The following is a 6,473-nucleotide window of genomic DNA, read 5'->3' as shown; positions in this document are numbered from 1 at the left end:
ACATGCAATACACATGACTGACTCAGCAAGTTACGATAAGTGAAGAACTGAAATTGAGGATAAAAAAGCAAAAGCAAAGATCTTAAATTTCATATCTTAAAAAAAATAAAAAAATAAAAATTACAAAGAAAGATGCGGAAGTAGGCTACTGCTCCAATTTAATCCTCACACCATACTGTTAAGATGAGAGATACAGATAGTAGCATATGTGGCTTTGAGAAACAGCCAAAATCACTAAAATTAAACAAGGCTTCAGTACTCAATGGAACCTGTAAGATTCTATACAGAATTTGTCAACACATTAGCTCCCATTTTGATTATAATATACTGTAGATCGCTCGAACAAAAACTGTGCCCAAGAAGGAAGGAAGATTAGGGTTTAATGTCCTTTTGACATCCAGATCATTAGTAATGGAGCACAAGCTCAGAATGTTTCAAGGATGGGGAAGGAAATTGGCCATTTCCTTACAAAGGAACCATCCCAGCATTTTCCTACAGTGATTTAGGGAAATCCCCGTAAACCTAAATTTTTATGACTGGATGAGTATTTGAACTGCCGTCCTCCTAAATGTGAGGCTAGTATGCAAACCATGTGCCACCGTGCCCCTGCACCCAGTGCTTGGAAGAAATAATATACCACACACATCTACAAGAAAGGTAGCAGAAGTGATACCCAAGACTGGTATCCCATCTCATTGATATCCATCTGTTGCAGGAATCTGCAACATTTTTTAACACAAAGGTAATGAAGTATCTAAAAGTTGACTTTCTCCATGCCAGCCATCATGGATTCTATAAACTTTGATCATACAAAACTCAGCTTATGCTTTTCTCAGATGATGTCCTGAAAGATATGGATCAGGCAATCAAATAGATTCTGTATTTCTTGACTTTCATAAAGCATTTGGCATAGCACAAAATCAAATTTATGATCATGTGGGGTATCCAACAAATATTTGTCACTGTATCGAAGATTTTTTGCTATGGAGAGTCAACGACGTATGTAGAATTAACTTTAGCACACTTACTGTGTGTGTTGTATTTCAATGACCTAGGAGACAATATTAATAGCAACATGAGACTTCATGTAAACAATACAGTTATCTGTAATATTTTATCTGGAAAAAAGCTGCACAAATGTTCAATCAGGTCTTTGTAAGATTTCAAAGTAATGCACATATTGGAAAATTACTTAAATACATAGAAACATAAAATTGTGCACTTTACAAATACAGAAAATTTTTAACCTATGGCTTTTATATCAATGAGTCTCAATTGGACTCAACCAATTAATACAAACAGCTATGTGGAACTATTTGCGAAGATGTGAAATGGAATGATCATATAAGTGCAGTCAACAGTAAAGCAGATGGCAAACTTCAGTTCATTGAGAGGATACTGGGAAAATACTTAAAAATCACTTGCATGTGCCATCTTAGAATACTGCTCAGTCGTACGTGATCCAAATACGACTAATGGAGGATACTGAATGTATACAAAGGAGGGCAGCAAAGATGATCACAGATTTATTTTGACTCTTTGGGGAACATTACAGGGATGATGAAAAACTTGAAATAGCACACACTGGCAGACATGTGCCAATTATCTTGCAAAATTCTACTTACATAGTTTCAGGAACTTAGTATTAAGTAAATAATTTGTACATATACTTCAGCCTCCAACAAACTGCTGATGAATAGACCACAAGGTCAAGATTACACAACTTACAACAAGTGCAGAGGCATTTAAACAGTTGTTCTTTAGAAACTCCACACATGAATTTATTTATTTATTTAGCGGCTTATGATGTACATCTATGAAGTAAGTCCAAGTACATATCTGCTTTGTCAGTTTTCCAATAAAAGACATTACTTTTACTGATTCTAACTACAGTTTTGCTAAGATAACTAATAAATTTCAGCTACAACATTTCTGGAAATTAAAATCATAGTTAAAAAATTTTAGACACTGTAAACTGAACAGCTTTTATGAGGCATACATAATCTATGTACATAAATTACAGAACATTTAATTGCAATAATTCTATGCTATGGGTCCATCATTTTATATATATGGTATAATACAGTCAATAGCACATACATATTCTAGATCCCATTTTGTTTACATTCATAAAACAATTTAAAATCAATAATACTGTATAAAACAAAATCTTTAGATAAAACAATGCTGATAGGAAGTTAACACATTTTACTTTTTCTCTATACCTGTGTATATGTTTCTTTTAGTGTACTGTGTCTGTTGGCTTCAGTTATTTTCATTTGAAAGAAATTCTATGACTGAATATAAAGGGGTTTCTAATAGCAGTTGTTTGATTGACTGTTTAAACTTATCCTTTGACTTGGCATTAGTGATGTGTGGTGGTAAAGAGTTGTACAACTTTACTGCCATGTAACCACTGCTTCTCTCATATTGAGTTGTGTTATGCCGCAGAATTCTTAATTTCTTTGTGTTTCTGGTGTGGTGGTGGTGTAGGTGGTGTACATCTTCATGTTTGTTGAATTTATCTTTATGATCCCAAGCAAGGAGCAGAATTTTATATATATACAAGCTGTAGAAGGTTAGAATCTTATATTTTTTGAAAAGAAGCTTGCAACTATCTCTTCATCTTTTGTTTCCTATTAATCTAATTGCTCTCTTTTGTAACTTGAATATTTTAATTCAGTTGAGTGGCCCCAGATTTCTATACCATAGCTCATTATAGCAATGAAGTACGAAAATACACCATGCGCACATCATCTTCAGTTATTAATGGCTTAATTTGTCTCAGAGCAAAAACAGTTAAGTTTATTGCTTATATTGGAAATATGGTCTTTCCATCCTAAACAACTGTCCACAGTGATCCCTAGAAATTTAGCACTTTCAACTACTCTTACATCTAACTCTTGCAAGTTTGTTAGTTCATTTGTTTTTATTTTGTTGTTCCTGAAAAGGATTGCATTAGTTTTCTCATAATTGCAAATTAACCTATTCACTTCAAGCCAGTAGGTGATCATTTCATCTGTTTGATTACTTTTACTTATGGCCTCCTGTAAGCTCGGTCTCACAGTTATGCTTGTTGTGTCATCTGCAAAGAGTATCAATTCACTGTCTACGTTACAAGGTAAATCATTTACATATATAAGGAAAAGGAGGGGTCCTAGAATACTACCCTGTGGCACCCCATGTTTTATATCCTGTTGTTCTGATAGCTGTTTCCCTTGATTGTGTGACACTTCCACTACTTGTTTTCTGTTCTGCAGAAATGACTTTATGATATCAAGAGCAGTTCCTCTAATTCTATAGTGGTGTAGCTTCATTATTAATATGTGGTGATTGACAAGATCAAAAGCTTTAGATAAGTCACAAAAAACACCCACCGGGATTTGGCCTTGATCTATTAATAAGTTCAAATGCAGCTGACACTGTGGATTTTTCCTTCTGGAACCCAAACTGTCCACTATTTATGATATTAGAAATTACAAATTAGAAAAACCCTAATAAACAGTACAGCGCTATGTACTATTCTGAACTGTTTCATATTGTTTAGCCTACACTTTCTCTCTCTTTCTGTATCATTACCTTGAGTCTCCATTGTATTTGTAACACTTTGCATCTTTAACTTCCTATTACCAGCAATCTTTTGTTTCACTGAGTACCACTGGGATCATAAGGATCACAAATGCTGCTGTGTAGCACATAACTTGAGGAAATCAATATTGACAGTAAATATAGAAGAGAGTGAATGTCATGACTGCAAGTAACATGAGCTTAAATCAGCACCAATGAAAGAAGCCAGAATCATCTTAAACAACGTGACACACAATCACAGTTCCAAATCAAAGTCCATGTCCAGAAGTATGATAGCAGGTTTACTTGTGAACTGGAGCACTAGTGCTTCAATAACAAGAAACAAACTGCTCATCCAGCAGTTAGGCAAATAATGTATTTCGTAAGTGACATGTTTGACAAAAACTGTACTATCTGCTATACAGATAATATTGTTGTCACTGTGTGAGTCAGTCTATAAAGTGAGAGTCGCAGGATATTATACCCATCCCCCCTTAACTGACCCACAGGATGTTTGTGATGGGGTGAAACTGGGTTCAGGAAAGAAGAGGAGAGTGGAGGAGGAGGAAAAAAGAGGTGGGCATCACTGCAAATGGCTGTGACAGTTTGTAGTGGGTGCAGTCCTTAGGGTCTTACTCTTCAAGCAGGGATGGGACTTCCATATCTGAGGGTAGTGGTTTTATGTCCATAGGTTTCTCATAGTAGCACCTGTGGTGATCTCAGAATGGTGAGACTATGTTGTGGGCAGAGGCTTATCTCACAAGGGGCAGAGGGGAGAAGTATGGATGTTTGGGAGGTGGTCATATGGACATGCAATGGCTTGGAGACATGGTTGTGATGGTTCATATGGCTCCTTTGACACCAATGAGGTCATGACAGGGACATAACATCATTTAGTTATCATGATCAGTGACAACTCCTTGAGTCTACCATAGTGTATGGACATATGTGCAAGCCCAGAATAAAGGGTCCATAAAGTAGTATGGATGTGGCTACAATGACATGGTTCAGTTACAGTACCTTAGCACATGCAACATCTTGACTGGACTATGTGTGTGTACGGAGCTGGATTTACAAAAAGTGAAGAAGAGTGTAAACATTTTCTCAGAGAACATCACCACCACCACCACCACCACCTTTACCTTGTCCACTAGGGCCTGAACGACTTCTGTGTTTCCAAATTTGTTGAAGGATCAAATGGAAATGTAGTAAAGTGTGTTATGCCATTCCTTTGTCAACAAGAACAGATGTGAAATATGGACCATTGTCTTATGCAATTACATGGGGGTACCTCATTGTGAGAATTATTACCAGTGCTTGGATTTTAGCTGCTGGTATTGTTCATGACATTTGAGCCACATATGAGATGACACAGAGCATTCATACTGTTAGCTACATAGCCTCCTTGAACAGGTCTATAAAATCAGTGAGCACCTTGTTCCACAGCCAAGTTGGTCATGGAGAGAAACCTCTCACTGGATCCAACTGATTTTACCCACGCATGTGGAGCAACCAAACTGCATGACTAGTAGTCAGTAAACACATTGGCTTGCCTTCATTGTCAATATTCATCTGTGTGCCTCATGTAATAGCTTGAGGATGTGAGGCAAGAGCATTTCCGGGATCACAACCTGGCACTCCTCTTCACTGGCCAGCAGGAGTATCCCTGATTGATGGAAGCCTGAGTGGAGTCTCAGGTCTTGCTCAGTGAGCCTAGCCACCTCCCATGTCATCACCTTGAATTTGTCCAGTATGTCCCTAATATTTTCATCAAGCTGGAAACAAAGTGCTTCTTGGTTATTGAACTCATGATCAGGATGGATCAATAGATGTGATGGGGCAATGGCATTGGCATATTGAGTAGGCAGCCACTGATGGATCTTATTATGGTATTTTTCAATGTTATAAATACAAGCCAGTACCTCCTTTTCTATTTACCTATAACTCACCTGTGCCATTAATATCATTTCAGATGTGCATAAATTAATTATTCCATGCCACAGGGGACCTACATGACAGAGCAGAACCAATCCTGCATTTGTAAGCAACTGTTGCCAGGACTAAACATTTTCTGGCATAGATGTGGCTAGGTGCGGAGCAGACTTCAAACACTACTTTAGCTTCATGAATGCCATCTGCCACGTCAGAGAACTCTGAAATTTTACTCCCTTTCTTTGAAGTTGATTAAGACAGTATGATATCTGCACAGCATTCAGCGTAAATTTTCCTCTGCAATTCTCTTGCTCAAGAAAGACTGCAGCTCTTTAAAATGTGACAGAGGTACTGAACAGTCGCTTGGAAAAAAACTATGCTGACTTAATTTATATCTGAACTTAGTAAATAGCCTTTCGCACCCTGTATTTTGCCCCTGCCACCTTCAGAATTTGAAAGAGAGTATTCCAATCAACATTGTCAAAGCTTTCTCTAAGTCTACAAATGCTAGAAACATAGGTTTGCCTTTCCTTAATCTTTCTTCTAAGATAAGTTGTAGGGTCAGAATTGCCTCACGTGTTCCAACATTTCTACGGAATCCAAATTGATCTTCCCCAAGGTCGGCTTCTACCAGTTATTCCATTCATCTGTAAAGAATTTGCGTTAGTATTTTGAAGCAGTGACTTATTAAACTGATAGTTCAGTAATTTTCACATCTGTCAACACCTGCTTTCTTTGGGACTGGAATTATTATATTCTTCTTGAAGTCTGAAGGAATTTAGCCTGTCTCATACATCTTGCTCACCAGATGGTAGAGTTTTGTCAGGACTGGCTCTCCTAAGGCTGTCAGTAGTTCTAAGGAAATGTTGTCTACTCTCGGGGCCTTGTTTTGACTTAGGTCTTTCAGTGCTCTGCCAAACACTTTACACAGTATCATATCTCCCACTTCATCTTCATCTACATCTTCTTCCATT

The sequence above is a fragment of the Schistocerca piceifrons genome, chromosome 1, assembly GCF_021461385.2.
Source record: "Schistocerca piceifrons isolate TAMUIC-IGC-003096 chromosome 1, iqSchPice1.1, whole genome shotgun sequence".
Taxonomy (NCBI): Eukaryota; Metazoa; Arthropoda; class Insecta; order Orthoptera; family Acrididae; genus Schistocerca; species Schistocerca piceifrons.
This window is presented reverse-complemented; position numbering follows the sequence as displayed.